Source organism: Melozone crissalis, unplaced genomic scaffold (assembly GCF_028551555.1).
Source record: "Melozone crissalis strain CALT ecotype California unplaced genomic scaffold, PUWL_Pcris_2 ptg000016l_1, whole genome shotgun sequence".
Lineage (NCBI taxonomy): Eukaryota > Metazoa > Chordata > Aves > Passeriformes > Passerellidae > Melozone > Melozone crissalis.
The window spans coordinates 30,891,108-30,914,849 of record NW_026535794.1 but is presented as its reverse complement, the minus strand read 5'-3'; the positions used below and the strand labels follow the sequence as shown (position 1 = coordinate 30,914,849).

General features: G+C 37.6%; 1 protein-coding gene across 2 annotated transcripts in view; it reads right to left on the bottom strand.

The window, feature by feature from the left end:
• HDAC9 (histone deacetylase 9) overlaps nt 1-23,742 on the bottom strand; it is a 452,941-nt gene that overhangs the window by 275,926 nt on the left and 153,273 nt on the right. The window lies entirely within an intron of this gene.

The following is a 23,742-nucleotide window of genomic DNA, read 5'->3' as shown; positions in this document are numbered from 1 at the left end:
AACAGAATATGACGCTGTTTGGTGATTCAGCGCCTCAAAATAATCAAGTTTCATATTACAGGGAAACACGGGAGGAATAAGTTAAAAACAGGTCAGAACATGGAAAACTGTGGAGTGTGGGATCTGTTATTAGGTACCCATATGTGTTTATAACTTCTTATATATGCAGCTGCATTTTGAAAGATAGTGTTCACAGCTCTAAATGACTTAAAATACTGCAGTAACAAACTAAAAGCAAACTATATTCAAGAGCAGAAAATGTACACTTAGATATTTAGCTGCGTTCTTAATTCCGACGTACATATTTTAAACTGACAGACACATAAACTGTCTTATGTTCACTAATTCACAGACCATAATAACTACAGCATGATGCCATACATTTTAGATGATACATAAAAACTATATAAAAATATTTTACTTATGAAATCAGTCACCACAAAGGTAGGGTTTTTACAGCCTGAATTCTTCCAACTTGCTTTGACATAGTATAAGCCTACTTTGGTTCATGCTTAGGTTTAAAATACATGTGTAAATCCATTTCTTTTCAACATAATATTTAAGCACATGGTCAAATTCTATTGATTGCAATAGAATTTAAGCACATAGTTAAACACTTTGCTGAGTCAGCCCAGACTTTTACTGCGCAATCATGTGAATTTAAAGAGCTCCTTAAGAGTCCCACAGGGGAAGGATAAAGGGTTCATGCCTGAAGAAAATCTGTTTTTTATTTTTAAAGCTATGGATGTTATAAGGTGACATTTTCATACAGGAACATGAGGGGATTTTTTCTGTTTTTTCAAATGCATTTCCTAAACTTGGAGAAGTTTAATGATGCTGGCAGTGAAGGTAAACTGCTGAAATGATTTAGTGCTGCTGAGGTGACTCTAAATGCAATCAGCCACTTTATAGAAAACTTAAGGCATGTTAGTAGCACTGTGATCTCATTATAGCATTTTCACAATGTGTTTTTCTTATTTTTCCTCTGAGTTGTTAAAAACAAATAAATATAAGGAAATTAAATCTGGAAACCCCATTACTGCAACATGAAGACTAAGAAATGAAGCCCTCAAATCGGAAAGAGCTAGGATTTCTACTGTGTTATTAACTCTGCAATATTATAATTAAGTAATACTTTTGTCCTTTTTTTAAATTTTTATTTTCCTTTCAAAGCACAAACAGTATATTACTGATTGTTTTTAGCATATCCTATTTCTCACATGCTATTCTGGAGCATTGCCTTCATTCATATTAATAATTTAGTTTCAACTTTTGCCGTTTTCTTACTTGTAAATGAATACGTGCAGAGACTTTTTTATCATACTGCTCAATTGCATCACATAAATATTGAACACATTAAAAAAAGAGATGTTCTCTAGCATCTAGTCATATGCTTAAATGAGGACATTGCAGTCTTACAGGTGTCCCATTCAACCTTTTTTCAGTCCCTTTTTCATTTGGCAAGTGAAAATGCAGGGAGTAATAGCATGCATCAATGTCAAACAATTCATAAACAAGTGGGAGCTAAATTAAGGTTGCATGAGTAGAATTAAATTTGGCCTATTTCAGTACTGGAGGTTAGAGTACTAATCTTTGCAGCCTAAGGACTTTCTAACTATTTTTGTGTACCCAATCACTGGGATTAAAAAAAAAAAAAAAAAAAAAAAAGGAAGAAAAAAATTAACTATTGTATAGAACAGATGTTTCTGAAGCCACAGTTCATTAGATACCATTAGTACCACATGAAACCCAAACATCCAGCATAAATTACTGCAGCTTATGCTAGAGGATTAACCATGTTAACGAACAGCTAAAGACTATTACCACAGAGAAGCAGATGGTTTGGGAGCAGCCAGAAATCAGGGGAGATGCTGTAATGGTCTGGTCCTGCTCCCTCTTGGAACTAAGGGACCATATTCCAAGTCCCTGGAGGAGTTCAAATGGATTGCTTAATCCATGTGCTTTGGTTAGAAATACAAAGTACAGGAATGTTTCCAGCCAATTCTCTGTGCAGCAAGCCTTGGCATTGCCTGTGCAGGAATACATGGTGCTTTTCTTTGCAGGGCTGGGAAACCATGTGATGGGCATTTTTTAAGTGAGGAGAAAACTGCAATTCTAATGGTTTAGCTCAATTCAAGCTTCAAAGGAATTTTCTGGGACAAAAAAAAAGGCATATCTGTAGCTTTAGGGGATTTTGTGACAAACAATGGGAGAGTAAAACTTTACAAAGTTCTGAGGATAAGAAGTGCTATGTAAGATAAATGCACGGCTCTCTTATCATCTCTTGTATAAGAATACAAAGAGTCTTGCATCTTTCTCATGCAAAGTAGCTCAGGGGTTTTGTAACTAGCTGATGACATCACTTCTTTCTCCTCTTAAAATACAATTTTTTGTTCACATAAATAAATCTACTAGAAATTAGGTGTTAGATTCAGGACAACACCTCAACAGCACGTAGTTGATTATAAGCACAAGACTTAAGTTGAGCATATGCTTAAGGGCTTCATAAATTCAACTTTCACTAAAGTAATAAAAAGACCCTAATACTAATATAGAGCTACGTAGCAAGTAAATATTTAGGTTAGCGAAAACATCAAAATTCATTTATTCTGTTGACAAAGTCACTTATCAGGTTGGAACTAAAATCTCTATGTTTTGTGGCAAGACTGAGGTACATTGCACATAAACAACACAAGCCCAAGTAATATCAGATAAATGACAAATAAATGCCCCAGACCAGCAAAGCACTTTCTCCCTTTTATGCCTTTATGTCATTAATGAGTTTAGAGGAGATGTGAGCAATATGAGATTTCCTGGCTCTTCATGGCTATGCCCACTTTCCTTAGAGAGACAGTAGAGCTGTGCCTGCTGCTCCTGGCTCCACCAGGCACACCTGGGTGCACCTGCACAAAGGAACCCTGGAGCACATCACCTGGGGCAGCTGCCAGTATGTTCAGCATCCTCCAGGCGTTTCAAGCTTGTTGCACACCTAATGAGCAGATAATCTGAGCCTCCATGCAGGGTTCTGCACTGCATCTCCTAATCATGGGTAGGCTGGCAGGTCAGATCACTAGGTCACTGTTCCTGGACAACAGACTTCTAAATCCTTATGTCTATAAAACCAATAGAAACACCATCTCTAGCTTGTAATATATGTTTGAGTGATTTATTTTGGGTTTAAGACAAGAAATGTAGGCCATGCATGCTGCCTGGAGAATTGAACTGTGGAAACCAATGGCCATGCAACGGTTTTTGAAATCATAACAAAAGCTGGCCAACCAAATACAAGCTCCTAGGATTGCACCAGGACCGAAAAGGCTAATAAAATCCTTGGAAATATAACAAGTTTGTACTGAATAACAGCAGTAAGATGATATACATATTACAGAATATCTTGGGGTACTGTAACTTCTCCCAGTAAAAATACTTGAAAAAGAATGCTGATAAACTGAGGATGGTTAGACACGCCACATGCATAAAATAGATTTGGAAAACCTTTGAAAACTCGAAACCTCAAGACCTGTGATACTAAATTTATTGATGAAGCTCAGGGGCGGCTTGGCATTGTCTACAATACGCAGGGCAAGATGTCCAGTGGGACAGTAAAATGGTTTTTCTTTTAAGAAATAAGGCCTTAAGAAAAATCCATTTATTAGAAAAATTCAAGCCAGAGGTGGACATGCATTTTAAGCATGCTTCAAACACTGCAGCAACTTCCAAATGAGCTTTACATCAGTATTGATCATGTCTCTGAAAAGAACCTTTAGCAGTTCTGTATGTCAAGCTTAAGGCAACTTTTGTTGTAGAACCCCAAGATAGGTCTTACCTCATGAGTCTAAAAAGGTCAGATCATGGGGGTAGAATTACAGAATTGTTTTCCTTGAAAAAGATCTCTAAGATCACTGAGTCCCATCATTAATGTAAGTACATCCAAGTCCACCAGCCAGTTCCTACTTCAGGTACCTTCAACACTAGTAAGAACTACTAAGTGTTGCTGAATTGGTGGAATAATAAATTCCACAGTCATATATACTAAACTAAACTAATTATTCCTCTCTCAGAAATAATTTTATTCTTTGAAATCATCCTCTTCTGAAAAACAAAGGCTTAATTTTTGTCTTTATTTTTTTTAATCCAAACTATGTTTACTTTCCTATGATACTAGAAAAGCTTTTAGAAGAGTAGAACAATGGAGTGCACTGTAAATAACTTGGGGAAAAAAGCCTTTGAGGAAAAAAAGAACCCACAAAATGTTTGCTTCATTTTGCTATTCAAAGCTGCCCTTTTATATCAAATAATTAGATTTCAAAAACAGGGTCTTTCTAAATACAGGCTTGGATTCATGAAGTGATGAGGTGGCTTTACATAATATATTACAAGCAGATTATAAATCTATAGTAGATTTAAAGCAGATTTTTAGTAGATAGATACCAATGTAGATTGGAACAATTACTCTTCTAAATTTAAAAAAGACATTTTTTTAAATTTAAAAAAAGTTGAAATTAAGTCAGCGAACTGTCACTTCAATCCACTGGAAGCTTGGCCAAGAAAAAATAGAGCACGAAAAAGGGCCTCCTTTAATGTGTGGGCCAAAGAATGGACCTGAGATGCCAGTCCATGTGCTTGGCTGTGGGCACACACCAGTTTCTCCCACTGTGCTGCCTGCTTGGATCTCCTTCCTCTGCCAGCATCCCCACCCCTCACAGGGGAGCATTGAAGCACATGGAGAAACAGTGCTGGATGCACAAACATGCCCTTGAGAGCAGTAACAAATTGACCACTGCTGTGCTCTGAAAAGGTCATATCTCACACTGGTCAATAGTGCTGTTATGAAACCACACAAATCCTCACGGTTAGCTGGGCCAGAATGGCAGCAACCCTCTGCTGGGCTTTTATCAAAATGTTTCAGTAAACCCAGATCCAGTTTTCATCTAATTTAATTTTCTTCATCCTCTTGAACTTTGATAAGGAATAGATCTGCAACCCAAGATGTAATCAATATTCACCAGCTTGGGAGCTGATTTTACACTGCTGATGAATTTGGGGCAATGTTAAAACGATGAAACTGTGACTTCATTGGGTAAACTGTAAATATTTTGCCTGACTTCAGTAGAACCAGCATTCCTTCTGAGGAGCAATACAATCTTAATTTTCTGTAGCAAATTTATATAGATTGGAAAAGAGGAGAGGAAAATCAAAATACAATTGAAAGCAAGGTTTCATTGCTCTGAAATGAAAATTGCAACACATTCCAAGTAAATATAACCTCTTCCTTTAGCTAAGCAAACCACTTTGAAAATCCCTTGAAAATCTTAATGCATCCACTTGCTGCAACTGAAAATACCTTTACACTATGTAAAGGCAGTATTTACTATGTACAATATGCACAGTGGCACTGCCAAAATGTGTCACAAACTTGACTTTTGTAAATACAGGCATCCAGCTGGTAATCCTAAGGCCAAACCACCCCTAAGAAGGCTTCTATCCATCCTTCAAGCTGATTTAGCCAAATCTTGCAATTTTCCGTTTGCTAGGCACTTGATCCTACAGAAGGGATGGAACAAATGGAGAGGGAAGCCACAGCAAATGCCCAGCAAAGGCACACCTCAGCAGGCAGATGTGGGCAGCTCCTGCTTCCACATGTCCCTCATCTGCCCCATCTCTGGCTTAAAGGAGAAAGATGTGGGTGCTCAAGCTCTCTAGGACAAAGGGACCGGGCTGGTCCCAATCCGTAGTTTCCTAGAATGAGAACTGTTCACAAAAAAACCTGCCAGATTCTTCTGAGCCTCAAACCACTGTGCAATGGCTAAAAACTTGCACAGGTCAAAACTGATGATCTGCTTTAAAAGCATGGGGAAGTAGGAAGATAATACACAGAATCCAGGTTCAGACAATACTCCCATTCTAATCAACTTCAATCAGATATATTTATGTCTTGCAAAGAATCTGGGAGGGGAATGCTCTTGTAATAACTTCAACCCTAATTGCTGCTGGGAAAGGGCAGTCCAAAAATGAAGTAGTAAGTGAAAACTAACTAGCTAGTGCTGGAATCCCAATGCCATGAGCAGAGAAGATAGACTATTTTCAATTACCTTAAGCTTCTGACCATTCAAAATATGGGATCAAACTTGGGCTCCAGGCCTGTTCTAAAAATATCATAGCAGTCCTCTGTGCACTTCATACCTTGCTGATTGGTAGTGGAGAGAACAGGGTGACAGGGCAGGTGATAATGGCAGAAAACAAACTCCTTTCAGTCAACAATCTGAGGATCTGCACTATCACAAGCCAGGTCTCACACAAGTTGTCAGTCACAGATGGGCTGGTCTGTGCATGCTATGATTGCACTTTATTTCCAGTCCTGCCTCCTCTTGTTAAAGCACTTGCCAGTGAAATAAACTGCTAAGTACATTTCAGTACTGAGATTTGTATTTTTTTTTAAGCTGAATATAATCCAAACAAAGTGTTATGATTAGTCTATGAAAAAAATGAGTGCATTTTCAGCAGCCCACAAAATAATGCTATATGCAGGGTAAGGGCAGTCTTGGCTAAAAATATGCACGGACAAAAGTTAGATCAAGGTGGCATGCATGGACTGAGTCCACAGGAATGAGTAAAGAAATCACAACCCAGATTATCTTTAATATTATTCTCCATCTTCTCTCCTTACCTCTGCTGGAATTCCAGAAAAAAAAAAAAAAAGCTAAAAAGGTGGAGGCAGAAAACTTGGGCAGCTAAAAAGTGAACATACAGTTACCAAATAATTTACTTGCCATGACTTAGCAGCTTTCCACATCTCAGAAGACAAAGGATGATAACTAAAACCATGAGACTGGTTTTGTGTTATCTGAAAAAGGGGTGCAGCAAAATTGGGCACCACCTTAACTAAAAATAGATGTGCTGTAATAATAGGTCTGAAAAAATCCTCATAAGTTAATTACCAGTGTGATGAAACAGGCTTAAGTTTGGTCAAGCTTTATTTTTCATTTTAATTGCCAGTAAGAATGTTTCTAAAAATAACATTCTTGTGTTTTATAATATTAATTTCCTTACCTTTCCTTCTAAAGAAATGCTTGTCTCCAATTTTAGTCTATACAGAAATATGACAGCCTTGCATTTAAGGAATAATTTACTTGAAGTAATGCAGCAGAGCTGGTTTTATTTAGAAACTTCAAAAAAAAATTTGCTACTGTAAGCTATTTAATCACACAGTTTTCTTTCAATCACTATTTACAGGCATACAAAGCACATTTCTCATAAAGACATTATATGTATAAACCTCTTATGTGTGTGTGTGTGTGTGTAAAAATTTAAACAGATTTAAAGCACTTTCAGCTATTGGTGTCACACACCACAGATGAAATACTAAAGCACAAGTACATTGATGTAAACAACAACAACAAAAAATTTAAAAGGCATCTCAGTAAATGTCTCATTTAAAACATGTGGTGATCGAGTATTTTATTGACTTGAGCCCTACATCATTGTATGTACTTTTGTTCATTTAGTGTCCTCTCAGATGCAGCAGAAAGCCTCCAGCAATTCAGAGAGACAGTATGCTATTCTAGGACCCAACAGAGAATGAATAAGTTGAGAAGTTGAGCAACTAACTATATTTGTAAGGGGAAATCTCCAAGGCATACCTACCAAAAAGAATGTCAGGCTGGAAATACACCAGGATGGTTGCCAACAGAAATATTTCATCAGTCAATCTTTTACAGTCCTATGGCTCCCATTTCATTTTTTTTGCCAAGTTATTTAGAACTGCAGGCACCAGCAACATACAAGTTTGGGATGTGCCTTCATTTCTCACATGCTTTTTCTGGAAATCAGCTGGTTTGTGATACTTTGCCTTCTAATCCAAAGACCACAAGCTTGGCACAAGGATGCCACAAAGGGGTTTGTGCAGTGGGAAGGGAAGGAAAGGACAGAGGTGGTCAGTAGGTCATTAGTGGCTATGTACCTCCTTCAGAGTGACCTGCAGCTGTGGAGGGCTGGATCAAATGATCATGGTTACTCCTTCTCAAGTGGCATTGGAAAAGAATGGGTTTCTCATGCATGAATCCAAGGACAGCCATTTCTCCAGTATCCTGAATATGACCATCCTCTAAAGACTATGTGTGCTAAACAATATATTTTTGGAACATTTAAATCAAAACAGCTATTTCTGCAGTCTTGGCATGGCTGCAGTGCTGATCAGTAGAATGGTGTTTACTTGGATGGGACACAGGTTTCACCGGTAACATCACGTTAAGGAGTTCCTCTTGTGCTCCTGCTACTGTGCTGTCCTTCTTCTGATGGCAGGATTTTACATGTATTTATACACATTATTTGAATGGAAATCAGATCAGTTTTCCAGTACAGCTCAAAAAGCACAAACCAAAGAAGTAAGACCCCAAAAGCCAAAGCACAAAAAGCAAGAACTTTTTATCCTTATGAGATCCTCTCTCTGCCTCATCAAGCCACAAGCACAGTGACAGAAGTTCAAAGGACTCCTGACAGTGCTATACTAATGCAGAACTGTTATTACTAACTGATACAACAGGTATTCAAGAAGATTTACATATCAAAGACATTGATGAATCACAGAAAACCTATATGGCCATGCTAATATATATGTAAAAATATATATGATCAGCATAACTGACTACTCAAACTAGCCAACACCATTTAAAGATATGCACAAAGCCAAAAGCACTCAGATACCTTTTGGACATTATGGGGCAAAAAAGAAAAAAATCCTAGAATTCAAAACAGGTTTCTTTAGAGCCTCAGGGTTCTAACAATTTGTAGCTATGTTGGTATAGATCTAAACCGCATTAGTTAAAGAAACAATTAAGGTCTCCTTTGAAAAGGAGAACAGTATTCTTTAATTAGTTTCTATACAGAACACACTATTTTCTGATGATGCAGAAAAAGAAATACTGGGTTAGGCGATTTCTACAAGACTTCAGCAGATGCCTTTACTTTTCATAGAAATTCAGATAAAATTTGGGTTACCTTAGGACTTAGACTAGCTAATGGACTCTGGTTTCCTCCGCATCTTTAAATGCTTGTGTGCAAAACTCCCCCACCAGCCTGTAATTTTCAGAGGAGGCAGCAATCAGTGTGCCATTTATGCACTGCACAGAAAAAGGGACGTTCTCAACACTGCTGGCATCACAGGAGAGGCTGATAAACAATCCATATCATTTGGTCACCCCATTTGATAAAGCTCACATTTATTTTTATTGTCTTTGGAATAGAAAAATTATATACAGGAAGGCTTGTTATGTACTACTCTGCTCAACACACAGACTTGAAGAGAATTAATTTTGTTCATAATTAAAATCAAAATTAATAATATAGCTTTTAAATTTTCAATTTGCTGGCAAGATATATCTTACCCAATCTGTAAGAGGCTACAGTATGGAAAGTACAGCATCATTACCTGATTTCACATACAACACAGCACACCAGCCTGAACATGGCTTGTCCCATTCACTGTCATTCAGAGCATGAAATAATCTATTTTGGACTCTCATGGATGACCAGTTCCCATATTTGAAAAGTTACATTTTTTCCTCTACCTGAAGCAATGTAATTTTTCACTGACAGAAAGAGAGACCTGTAGCAGTCCTAGCTTGGCAGTGCCAAGAAGAAAATTTGCTTTTCATTCACATAGCTACGAGATACATATAAAACACTAGTGGTCTTTTTTTTACTATTTTTTTTTTTCTTACAGATTTCTACTTTTCCTGTGGTAGCATTCAAAAAGATAATGTGACATTTTTACATCTATGTATTTATTCATCATATATTTGTTAAAAGTGACCATGAGGGATGGTTAATGAATGTTTAAAAAACCCCAGAATTGCTAGGGGACTAGGATTGAGTCATCTTGAGTCGCAATTGCTGATCACAGATTTCCTGTGATTGGAGATACCATACACCCCATGTTTCAGTTCCCCATCCGTCCAAAGGGAATAAGCAGCGGTATGTTTCACATTATTGTTTAGAACACAAGTGCTTTAAGGGTGCTCAAACATCATGGAAGTGGAGAACATACACTTTCTTTAGGCTAAAATACTTTTGCCAAACTATTTCTACAGCACACAGTCAGTTAGGAATCTGCATCCTTCCACAGGGAATTGGCAACACTGATTACTACCCATGGCTGTCAATGTTGTGTAGAGCCTACATTACTTCAGATAGCTGATTACTACCAAAATAAAATTGCAAGAGATTTCCCCAAACCACAAGAGTAGGTGTTTTTCTTCAAAAGCTACAGAAAGGCTCTGCTTGTTTTCATATTTCAAAAGCTTTTTGGTTTTACCTGTGCTCCCTTAACTTGTCCTTCTCTTCAGAACATTTTATGTAGTTCTGTAAACTACAGAACATTGCCACTTGCAAAAAAAAAAACCAAGACTACAACTAAAAAAATTTTATGTCTCTCTAGATTCCCAGGCTTACCACTTACTGATACTGTGATTTCCATTCACAAGGAGAAACAAGACAGCTTAGCAATAGTTGTGGCAAGCTGTGAATCTCACTCATGTAAACAATGAAATGCTTTGTTCTAAAGAAAAAAAAAACATCGATCTGCGCTCAAGACAATGAATTGAAAAAGAAAAAAAGGGCAACAAATACCTAAAAACCAAACATATGCCTTTGAGTAAACATTTCTGCCATTCAATCTGTTGTACATTGACGAGTTAATGAAATCAGCTGAGGGACCTTTCTTCCCGTTCAGCTGAAGCTGTGACCATACACACCCTGCTCCTTCTATTTCATCTCCAGCCCAGACCTGGCATGGTCAGATAGCTTTGGTCTATTTTTGGAATATTTAAACAATGATTGACGATGATAAATTTTCTCTGCTTTCATCAACATTAAATTAACCAGTCCTCTTGATACCTTTCTCATGAGTCTGGAAACCTCATTTGCAAATAGGGTAAATATTTCCGTTAGGATGTTCTTTTCAGAACAGTCTCTGTATTGTGGGACCCATTTATAAATGCAATCCTTTCCTTCTTCGTTTGCTACTTCCATCAAAAAAGCCAGTGTTTTCCAAGGGAAAAAACAGTAACTGAGGACCATTTCTTCTACAGTTTTCCTTCTCTGTATTAGTCTTTCTTCATTATTGCACAAACACGACTGTCCTGTTCTTCTCCTTTAACCCCACCTTTCATTCACTGATAAAATGGTGACTCCCTCTACGCTCTACTTAGTAAAATCTCAGACAAAAGACACTTCTGAGGTTTCTCCCGTGTTATTCTCTTGTTTGTGAAGAAGTCTCCCAAAAGATGACTTGAAACTCTCCTCCACAGAATACAAGGATTTGAACTCCTTTGCTCAGAAACACACTGGCATTACCAGGTAATATGGTTCTTTTCCTCCCAATCTGACAAAGCATGGATTTTATACATTCAGCCAAGATATTTCCAACCAGGCTGAAAAAATTACTTGGAAGAGGCTTGTTGTGGTGATGATAAACGTAAAGTGCCTCACATCAAATAAAAGGAGTAGTTGTGGCTTTGTACTGTCATTGTACTACCACTGCCATTGCTCCTTTCCTGTACTGCCAGGTGCTGGGAGATATTTCATAGATTTGCCAACAGCCTGTGCTTCTGCAAGAACAATTCTTCCACTGGTCTGCTACCAGCTAAGAAAATACTCTGTAAGCATTATAATTCATATTTATTCCAAACCCAGTAATTCAGAATTCACTTCAGAAGGTTTTAAGTGCCATAATCTCTGCTGAATATTGAACTCAAGAAGAGATGCAAAGCATTCCTTGAAAAGTGGCTCATGTCAAACATTTATCAGCTCTGCCATTCTTTTCATGCATAGATGAATGCCTCTCTCATTGACGTTTTTTTCTTGTATTTACTTTCTATAGTTTCTGCAAAGAGCGTTCCACAATCTCTTCTCCCAAAAGCTTCTGATCACTAATTTTTTGGTTTAATCTTCATCAGTCTATATTTATCACTATATTTCACACATTTGCTTCTTCCTCTTTGATCCTTTAATAGTCATTGTGCACCGCAATTTCTTTACTTATTAACAGCCTGAGCATTCTTCATCAAATCTAATTCAGAATGTGTTCTTTACTGCTTGTTTTCTTATTGTACTTGTAAACTTTCATCTTTCCTCTGTCTGTAGAGATGCTGCAGGATTTGTTCTCTCAATTACTGAAATTCTCCCTCTGAGTCCTCAAATTCAAAGTAAACTTCAAACACAGACAATTTTTTCACATCTCATTTATTTTCTTTTTTTTTTTTTTGAGAGGACAATAGTGGCTACAGTATTCAGAAATCATTTCACATTTTAAGTTTCATTGCTCTTAACCTTATGTCTCTTTTCCCGTGGAAATGTCTAGCTCTTTAAAAGCCAACAAACTGGTAGATACCTCTGCTGTTTTCCCACTTAAATAACAGAGATGATACTTGAATTCAGTATTTTCATGTCATAAATTGGTGCAATCCCAACTGAAAGGGAAAGCATCCAAAAAGCATAATTTCCTTTTGACTCACCATGTCAAAGTAGATGTAAGGACACTGACAACATACTATAAGGCTTATATACTTAATTTTCACCATTTGTAATCTCTCCAGAGGCAGCTTTAGCCTTTATTATATGGAAAACAGAGAGGTACAAAACTGTATTTTTGGCAAACATGAAACAAAGGAAGGCTTTTTATTCCATAACAGAAAACATTCTTTCCACTGTGCACAGAAAGGCAGTTGCACCCTGAATAGAAAAGGAGGAGTGGAAGGCAGTTGCAGAAGAGAGACAGTTACTGTGCAACTTGGAAGTCTAGAAAAACAAACACAGAAAAATGGCACTTTGGGAAAAACCACATTGTTTATCAGTCTGAGACTGAACAAGATACAGTGACCTAAAAGCATATGTTCAACGTCACCAAACCAGGATGAGCTTGCAAAGCATACAGCAAAGCTTTCTGAACATATCTAGGTCTCCGAATTTCAAGTTTCATCATTTTTTATCGATTCTTTCCTATCAAAATCCACTAAATCCTTACATTTTCATTTTAAGAGTGTTTTCTTACGGATGGGCACTTTCTATTTTTACTTTAAGGACAACGTGCATGGATGGTGCTATGGAGACAATTGGAGACTCTTTTGAAACAACTTTGCACTTACCCTGGCACACGACTGAAAAGAACTCACTGAACTTGTCACCCATGGATCTCAAGACTGGCACCAGTGTTCCTTTATTAGCTGAATATTGACAAATATCAAGCAGTAGACGGCTAAACTGCTTAAGGAGAAGATATAACATCAGCATGCAAGGTTTGTTTTATTTAAAAAAAGCTCATCTGAGTGATTCAGTTTGTTTTCACGATAAAATAAACTTTCTAGAAGTAACAATAACAAAAGGGAGTGAGTTCTGTCATTCTACCAGGACGTTGAGTCCTGGTGTTTACAGGTGCTTTATAACAACTAAGTAAAAAATAGCAAAGAAATGACTAGGTTATATAAAAAGAAAAGCTTAAAATAACTGTAGTGAGCTAATGTTAGAGGTATGCAGAGAAGGTTGGGTCATGCCTACAACGTACCATTGCCTTCAGCTGTAAGATCTCCTTTATGTGCTCTACAAGGTCACTAGTGGAGCTGGTGTGAAAAGCATCATCACTAAACCTGGAGTCAAGCCAACTGTCCCCTTGTTTTCGATATTTCCATGTATTAATAACTATTATGTCGATTTTCCACTCTATCCTTATTTGGGGAAAATCCTGACAGTTCAGTTGCAAAAGTTCCTGGATTGCTTTGTTTTTTCTTATTTATATGAGACTAAAGAGACAGCAAAATCACCTCTTTTGAGAATTTTCTCATCTTCGCTGTTTTTATATTAAATACAAAGCTAAAGATATGCGTTTTGCTGTCCTAACCTCTTCCTCACATATATGGTCACATCATGTCACAAAAGATGGTGTCACATTTAAAATTAGAAACAAATCTCAACTGTGATGATTTTAACACTGAGTCTAACCTTGAGAAATGCTGAGAGCCTTCCAAGAGGTGCAGGAAAATGAGTTTGAGGGTCTTTGGCAATAAACAGATTTTGCATGCAGGATAGCAAATTAAAAGCAGTAAAACAGAAAAACAACCCAAACATGCCATCCCACCCCCCTCAAAAAAAAACCCTCAAAAACCAAGGGAAAAAAAAGAAATAGAGATTAATTTAGGAAAGGTACTGTGGAAAAACAGGGTAGAAAGTGACAGGATTAGTGCTATCCATTTATATATAATACTTAGGGAATGTTTTTCTAAAGACTAATGTACTCAGTTTTAAAGTTCTATTCAAAATCTAAGCCAGTGGCTGACAGGACTAAACCTGTTTAAAATTATATTAAGCCCTGCAGATTTGACCCACAGAAAAAATAATGACATTGCATATTAAAGATAAGCCTTAAATGACCTTATTTACTTCACTACACCACCTGACAGGATCGATGAGATCACTAGCTATTTCTAAATTATCCCAGAGCACAAAAGGAAAGGGGGGGAGGGGGAAACACTGAAATATGAAAAAAACCTAAGTCAAAACTATGCAACTAACAAAACACTTCCTAATTCCAGCTACTTTGCAAATGCTTGAATTACACTTCACATTATTTTCTCTTGTCTTTCCACTTCAAGTAGAAATTTTACACACAGCTCAGTAACTAACCCCATTTGCAAATTACTCAGTATTATCAATTCACCAGATTAAAAATAAATATAATAATTCATAACCATAACATCGTTAAGCAAGGAAGACTGATATTTCACTAAATTTAAATTTTTACCAGTATAAATTTTAAAGCTAGTTGAATTGTCTGCAGTTGTGTGGAAAGCAATTTTCTTTACTTATGTTCAAGTGGGGATGTGTGGTTGCATGAAGCATGAAATTTCTTTTGAAAACATGTACTGATAGAACATTTATGATGGACAACATTTCTACCAAATATAAGATGTGCAACACATCTTACCATCACTGTTTTTATAAAGTTTGTTTACTTCAGATTACACTGCATCAAAACCTTTCAAATGTAATTATTATACACTTTCTGACAAGAAGTTGAGCATCAGATGTCCAAAGCTCAAAATGTCTGACTTCCAGGAGAGACTGTGAAAGTTGCCACTGTATCTCATACTTCTCAATAAAGTAAAGTACATGGCCTGAGTTGTTTTTCCTGGTAGAGCCACTGGACTTTCCTGCCACTGGCTGAAGCAGCTCTGGAGTCCACCCCTGCATCCCATCCAAAAGAGCATGTACAGCCAGGGGAAGTACATGTCTGTCTCACAGCTTAAGGTCCAGTGAAAAATCAGGAGACATCTCTATTATATTTCACTTTAGTGAACATTTATGATAACTGTTATCACAGTGAATAGTGAAAAGTGCTGAAAGTTGTTGGAATACAGACAAAGAAGGAAAACATGAAAAATCGACAAATTTAATTACTCATCAGAATACATATTTCATAAAGATATGTTATATGAACTATATTCCCAAAGGATGTGGCTCACAACTATGGCAAGATCTGAGCTTTCATTCAAATTATAAAGCTTCTTCTACTAATGTTGGGGATTTATCTGAATTTATCTCATGGTGTTCACTGCTAGGGAGGAAGAACCTGCAGGAGAGAAGCTTTGGTGGAGATGTTTCTGTTCCAGCTTAAAAGTGGTACAGACAAGATGGAATCAAGTATCAAACACTAACTATTTGAGCTTTCCCAAAGCAAAAGTGCAAATTCTTCAGTCTCGTCCCTGCACTTGCAATTTGACTTGAAGGATAAAGACTTCACATCGGTTGAGTCTATAGGAAATTGCCTGCTGCCACCTACAATTGATAGCTCCAAAAAAGAATAAAATTGATGTCAAAGGGAAAAAGTGATTGATTGGGAGAGGGAATCATTAAAGAGAAAGAGAAAAAAAGTTATTTATTTCCTTTGAGAGGTTACAAATTAAAATTCACATAACACTTAGCAATGAAATATGTGTTCAATACAAATTCCTGCTTTTGTTTTCCTACCTAGAGATAAGAGTTGACAGTGCAATTGTTAGTTGAATTACTGCTTCAATAAAAATCTGCCACATAAACAGTTCTGTTATAAATGAAAAAAAAGTGAATTTCTCTTGCTGTTTCAGAAGCTTATCAAAACCACTAAAACCCAACTTGACAATTTATTATTAAAACTAAGTAGAAGGCCTGTATGAGCCTGATTTTGCCATGTTATGGCATTTCAAAATCGTAGAATGGTTTGTGTTGGAAGGGACTTTAAAGATCATCCAGTTCCAACCCCCATGCCATGGAGAGAGACACAGGTTCCTGGACCAGGAACACTGGACCATGTTCCTTAGTGCCCCATCTAACCAAGTGTTGAACACTCCCAGGGATGGGGCATTCACAAGTTTTCAGTGCAACCTGCTCCAGCACCTCACCACCCTCAGAGTGAAATTTTCATCCTAATATCTAATCTTAACCTACTTTCTTTCAGTGTGAAGCTATTTCCCCTTGAACTTTAACATGCAAAAGTCCCTCTTCACCTTCCCTGTACCCTTCAGGTACTGGAAGGCCACAATTAGCTCTCCTCGCAGCCTTCTCCTTTTCAGGCTGAACAATCTCAATTCTCTCGTCCTTTCCTCATACAAGAGGTGTTACATCACTCTAATCATCCTGTTGGCCCTGCTCTGGACTCACTCCAATTGATACATGTTCCTCCTGTGCTGGGACCCCAGAGCTGATGCAGCACTGCAGGTGGGGTCTCACCAGAGCAGAGCAGAGGGACAGAATCCCCTCCCTTGTCGTGATGGCCGCGCTGCTTTTGGTGCAGGGCAGGACACCTTTGGCTTTCTGGGCTGTGAGTGCACATTGCTGGGTCATGTCCAGCCTCTCATCCACCAGCACCCCCAAGTCCTCCTTGGGGGACAAAGGACTCCATATAGAAAATATGTGTCTGGGTAAAACAGCTGTTTGCAACAGGTATAATCATCTTATTACTATAAGAAAGTATAACACAAACAAAAGGCACAATACTCCTTTGTTGTAAGAAAACAAAACTTTTCCAATTATATATTATTTCCTTAAAATTATATCCAAAATTTTCTGCAGCATAGCCTCAAGCCATAAAAAGTGACCATGCACCCAGTGCCCTGGGCTTGAGCTGTGTTACCCACTGGGGTAAAAGCACTGCATCCTGGCAGCATTCAGGTTGGTTACATGGCTGGCTATACAAGGCTTGGAGGTGCAATGTGTGGTGAAAGCCAAAGTCACCTGCAGCCAGTGGCCAAAGCTCAGTATCACCAGTTCAGTACCAGGTGGATCCCTGAAAGTGGAAAAAACGTGACAAAGGCTTACAACACCTGCCAGATCACAGAGCTAGCTCTTCTTCATATTTTTACCATGCAGCCAATTTACAATTCCCCATCCAGGTACAAGAAAAGGGCCTCTAAAACCAAGCAGTGGATGTACAGATTGCACACCATTTGACTCATCTACTGAATTTCATGCCTTTCACCATCTCTAATGAATCAAATATTTCTGCCATTTCTTGTATACACTACTTATTTTCTTAGTCCATAATATACAGCATAGCTGCAAATGCCATAGTAGGAGCTGGCACTGCACCATTTAAACTTGTGTTATTGAAAAACCCATCTTTCATCCAAGTAATCTAAGAGTTCACCTCTCATGAAAATGTCCCACTGTTGCTTGCACGTATGAACAGTTTCATTGCAGGGAAATCCCTTGTTGAAGAACACCATGTAAGGACATTATGAATTCCTAAACATAAAAAGCTGTGTCTTTTGCAAAGGCAGACGTATAAAGTCTGATGCACCAAAACTTCACAAAAGCAGATATAACTACAAACAGTAATTGTCTGATCTGAGCAGCCAGGTCCTGGCTGGACCTGATCCAACTACACTACTGCCAAAGGCAACAAGGTAGATTTCTTTTTTTCTCCCTCTTCCTTTTTCTTTTTTGTTCCCAAAGTGATATTTATGTTAAAGGATAAGAACAGATGAAACAGAAACGAGACACTAGAAAGTGCTAAATCCTCAGAGGCTGTAGAGGGATTAAATGGAAAAACACCCACCTGAAAACACACTACTAATGAATCTCACCTAGTAAGGTGAACTTGAGAACTCAAAAACATCCTTCAGTAAGCTGAAGTTGTGTCCAGATGAAAATCATAGAGCAAATTATATATAGGAGCACAATAATTGTCCTTCCCACACTAAAAAGTATAAGGATCAGCTAGCATACTGACTTATGAATTCTGCCTTCAAAAACAGGAGCAGCTCCTTTCCATACATCACTTAATCCATTAGGGATTGTCCACTCCCACCTGCCTTATTTCCTTGCTCCCAAGGATACAGTGGGCTCTAGACAGGTCTACATGCTGCAAAATCTGGTAGAGCTAAAAAATCAGATGTATAGCACATGCAAAATAAAAAGTGTTTGGGCTAATGACCTAATATTTACAGTCTGATTAAAAATATATTTATATATTTACACACATATGTGTGTGTGTGTAAATCAAGAAACAGAAAGGAAGATGCTTTTTTCCTCTGAAATACAGCTATATATTGGCACTGTTTGTTCAACCTGTATGTAAAGAGGTTTTATCCTTCTAGAGTTTCAAAACCTCACAAATATATTAAATCTAATGTAATCTGAATGAAGTGTTTGCAATGTCACCTTTCAGATAAGCTATGCCCCAAGACAAAGTAAATTAACATTTAACAAGTTTTGCTAAGTGAGCCATCCCCATTCATTTAATGGCATCCCCAACCAACAAAAGGAAAAATATGTCACCATAACATTATACTAATAATTAACTGTGATGCTATTAAAGGCTTGTACTTGAGGCTCCATAGGGACAATGAATCATGCATTTACATTCTAGCCAGGAAAGTAGTTGCCTGGGAGCAAGGATGCTCACATCTGCTGCAAAATAATTACTGGGAAAATATTAAAGACCAAAGAAAAATAAAACAAACCAAAAAAGCTCCTTTGTAATCCCTTAAATGTAATTCAGGGACTTGCTGAATTTCTTCTGGGTGTTAGTAAAGAATTACCTCTCTACTCTGCATTTCTTGGTTGCAAAATATTAGCATATTAGGTGAGGTGAGATAAGGGGATATAAGTGCAGATTATGACAGAGAAATCACTTGGTTTTATTCTGCTCAGAGTTGTACTACTGAGTTTAGAGGGATAAATTATGCGTCATATACACCTGTATATAATCAAATCTAAGAAACATGAAAGTAAACAAGATTTTCTCAAATAATAAAATCCAATAAGCTGTACTTAGTGGATTACTTAATCTAAAAAGGAGAGAAATTCCACAAAATGTCCCATGACAAATAATCTTGAAGCAAAATAATTATATTTGGCTATTCCATCTTTTGGCTGACAAAACTGCATCCATCATGCAGTACTTAATGTCATACAAGTTTATCACAGATTCCTTGCATAGTATCTCTGTTTTCCCCACATATCTAAATTGAACAGTTAGAACTTTAGTTAAGAATTTACTTCCTCATATGCACATATATGTATGCATATATGCATATATAAACATATGGAAATAAAAAATGCAATGCTTAAAAATGTTGTTTGTAATATGCATAATTACTTCAATCTCACAAGTCCAAATGAATGCTTGAGAATGTGACATTAATCTTCAGCCTAAAAAAAAGAAGGCAAACATAGGACTGTCCTAAAGATACTCAAACAACATATAATTATTCAGTAAATAGCTTCTGAGCTGACTGAGTTTTGGGGACTGACTCATGACTTTTATTCTGGGTGGCAGTACAGCTTCACCGTCTCTCATGCATTTCCTTAACTGCACTATGAAGTCAGAACTGAGCAATGAAAGATTTTCTCACACTTGTCCAGGAATGAAGGTGAGGACTAGCAAAAGAGGTATAATTTTCTCCTGTTTAGTGTACATTTTTACCAACAGGTAAAACTAAATAAAATAATAAGAAAATGAAAAAAACCCAAAAACCAAAAACAAGAAAAACTGAACAAATAAAAAATTTGCCAGAAATAATAGCACAAGGACTCTTCTGACTCTTCAAAGAATGTAGTTCATTTTGACTGAATTAAATAGTTTTAAATAGTAAGTCCTTTCAAGCAGAGTTTAGGTAAAACCCTATTACCTAGTAGCTGATTAAAATGGACTGTCTGCTGTCTACAAGTACAGTTTGGGTCACATCTGTCATTCAAAAAGAGGCTGAGAGAGATGGGAATGTTTAGTCTGGAGAAAAAGAAGGATTAGGGAGATCTTGTGAATGTGTATAAATACCTTAGCAAAGAAGGAGACAGGGGTGCTCAGTGAAAGGACAAGAGGCAATGAGCGCAAATTGAAATACAGCCAATTTTGTCTTGAAATAAGAAAAAAAATATCCCCTGTATACTGAAAAGGTTATCAAACAGTAGAACAGTTTGGCAGGACAGCTGGTGTATTCTCCATCTGGGGAGATATTCAAAACCTGACTGGACACACTCCTGGCAAGCTGCTGCAACTGACTTTTTTTTTTCTTTTTTCTTTTTTCATTGGAAAAATAAAACTTCTATGGTGAAGTCAGAATTTACTGAGACATCCCATGCATGAATGGTCCTTTGTGCTCACACTGAGATTCTCCATCTTTTGTGGTGCCCCACATGAGTCAGGAAATCATCTGAACACCTTTCAGTGCAAGACTTATGCCTGAGATCTACACTTACAAGTTCATGGGTTTTCTCCTTTATTTTATCAGTAATTTATGATGCTGGGTCAAACACAGACAAGTTTATTTAAGCAGATATTTTGGTGCATTTAAACACATAGCTAATAAATTCAAGCCAGGGACAGACTACCTGCTGGTACTGATGTATTGCTGGTCCCATTGCAATCCAGCCACTGGTGTCCACAGCCTGCAGAACTCTGCTAGCAGAAGGTATTTTCATTTGAGGAGAACACCAGTCACATGATCTACTGGAATGTCTTAGATGCTTTTGCCTTCAGTGCAGGAGTAGCACAAACCCTTATTCTGGCAAAGTTTTGGAACTAATGAGCCCCAGATGCAAAGTTACACACCTCTGGCAAAGATAGAGTGCCCTTCAAGCAGCACAGTGTTCTGTAGAGCAGGCACAGACACCATGGGCATCAGGTAAACCAAAACAATCTCAAGTCAAACAATCTCTCAGAGGTTTAAATTCAGGCTAAATTCAGGTTTAAAGACCCTTTGTACTCTACAGACCCAAACCCAGACCCTTTGCACTTCAGTGTAGAAATTGCCTCATGGATAATCACTTTCCCTGAGCTGGGCTGAAGCAAGCTTTTGTAAACTATGTGTGGGGATCAGAGCTTGCAATCTTACAATAATACAACTTCATAAGAAGTCCACAAAGACTGGAGGAGAAAAGCTCAGCAATTTTCTGAACTGATGCAGAGAATCTGTTCTCACAACTTACGAGCAATATTAACCTTCTTTTATAGAAATGCTGGCACCAGTAATTTTCAAATGTAAAGTATATATTGTTTTCTGGAGGGAAAAAAAAAAAAAGAAACCCAAAAAAACCAAACCCAACAAATTTATATTAAATACTTGGGGAGAAAAAAATTTAAATTGTTCTGGAACTTCTATACATAATTCCATTTTGGGTAGAGAAAATTCTTTTTTTTTTTTTTTTAAGTTTATATTTGTTTCTAGGTTTTGTCCAGCAAATATTTACTACAGCCACCCTAAGAACCACAAAATTGTTTTATTTACTTTATAGTATTGTAACATCTAGGGATAGATTGTGCACTTGCTGCCAGAACTACATATACATACAGAGTTCTTTTGAAGTGATGTACATTAGATTTAAGGTAGGAGAAACCTGAAAACCTCATTACTGTTGTCATCCCCCTTTGCCACATCACCCCTAAGCCTGAACTAGACCTGTTCATTGTGTCCAAATGTGTCAGCAGCAGAATTGTGCATGGTCATGGCTCTGTTCCACACTGGGGATCTTGATTTTGCTCCAGAACCACCAAAGTTAAAAGGCCTGGAGCTGGTTTCCATCCCCAGCACAGACTTGGCAGCAGATCTGTCTATTTGTATTCCATTCCCTAGCACTGCAGGCTTTGGATGCCACTTGGAGTCCAGCACATGCTGCAGAACCCAACACAGCACAGCTGCCCTCATCCCCACAGCTGGGCAGCAGCTGCTGCAGGGCCAGCCCAGGCTCCCAGCCCGGTCACACTGCAGTCCCTACACTGCAGGTACAGAGGATCTCCAGGCCAGGTGAGCTGTGTGTGAGCATGTGGTGGAGATCAACAGCTCCATCAGGCAGCCTCTTCTGTGAGCTCTCCCACACTCCCAGTTAGAGAGCTGAGGGCACTGAGCACTGAGTTCAAGTTCAAATGTATGACCTCACCACATGAATGAACTCATAAGACGCCACAAGTATTTTTAGGACAGAATTTTTGGAAGATTTCAGCATTGGTCTAATTCTATTTCCACTTACTTCAGCTCTGCTATTCTGAAGAACCTACAGTCATAGTATTATTGAAGACAACAGGAACCTGGTAGAAGGTGACATACTCTTTTAAGCTGTGTCACCCTAATATTTCAAAAATTAAATACATTGCTGAAATAAAATTGGGTAATTTAATACTATTTCTTTTCTTCCCTTCTTGCTTAATACTCTTTTCCTACAAATGTAAATAAGAGTTTCACTGAATTTGGAAACTCTTGAAGTCATGCCAGTTTACACAAATTTGAAACCAACCTCAAAATACATCAGATGATTAATCAAGATACCAGACTTCCATCTAATGAGAGTCATGATCTTTTCAGCTGCAAAATCAGTATCTGATCACATCAATTGGACAAATTTACTGAAGAAAAAGACAGCACATCATCAATTCAGGTATAAATAGACTCTGGTTCACCAAAACCTTTGTGGACAACAATAAAGTATTAAGTGGAAAGTAAAGTAACTTACGGTAATTAGATTTAGACTGCTAATTAAGGAAAGTTGTGTTTCAACACTAATAACTAATTTTACCTTCTGTGATTAGTGAAAGCTGATTAGAAGTAAGTATGTTATCTGCTGGCTCTGACACGATTATTGTCTTTGTGAAAAATGCCTAATTAGTTTTGCTGCAGCTACAGATTTCTGTTTAACAGGTATGGTCAGCAATGTTGCCAAGCATTCCATTGCTCATCCATTATTATGCTCTCCTATAATGTGCAAATATTCTGTGTAGAATTCAGGAACTTTTGTCATTGTTCAGTGTGGACTGAATTCTGTGAAGGACTGAAAAACTGTGGATTTTGGATCTATGTTCTCAAACATAGCACATGTAACTATAAAGTAAACTCACATTTTCACAATCCCAGTCAACAATACCACAAAAATATGTGAAAGTTAAAACTACCAGAAGCTTCCCTTGATAATAAAACATTGTGAAAGATGTAGGCAAATATGCTAACTGTGAAATTACTAGACACAATTCCATTTAATTTCATTCACTCCCATGACAAATTATTTGATTGCTCAGACTGAAACATGAATGAAGATTACACATAGCAGCAGATAAATAAGACAGATGGATCTTTAGAGCAGGTCAGGAAGGGCTGATGACATCTCCTGTTCAAAGGAAGTTGACAAACCCCTGACATCCCACAGTGACTAGATAGCAATTCCCCATTGAGAACATTCAACAAAGTTCCTCGCAAATGGTTTTACTAACTGAATAAGGACTAACAA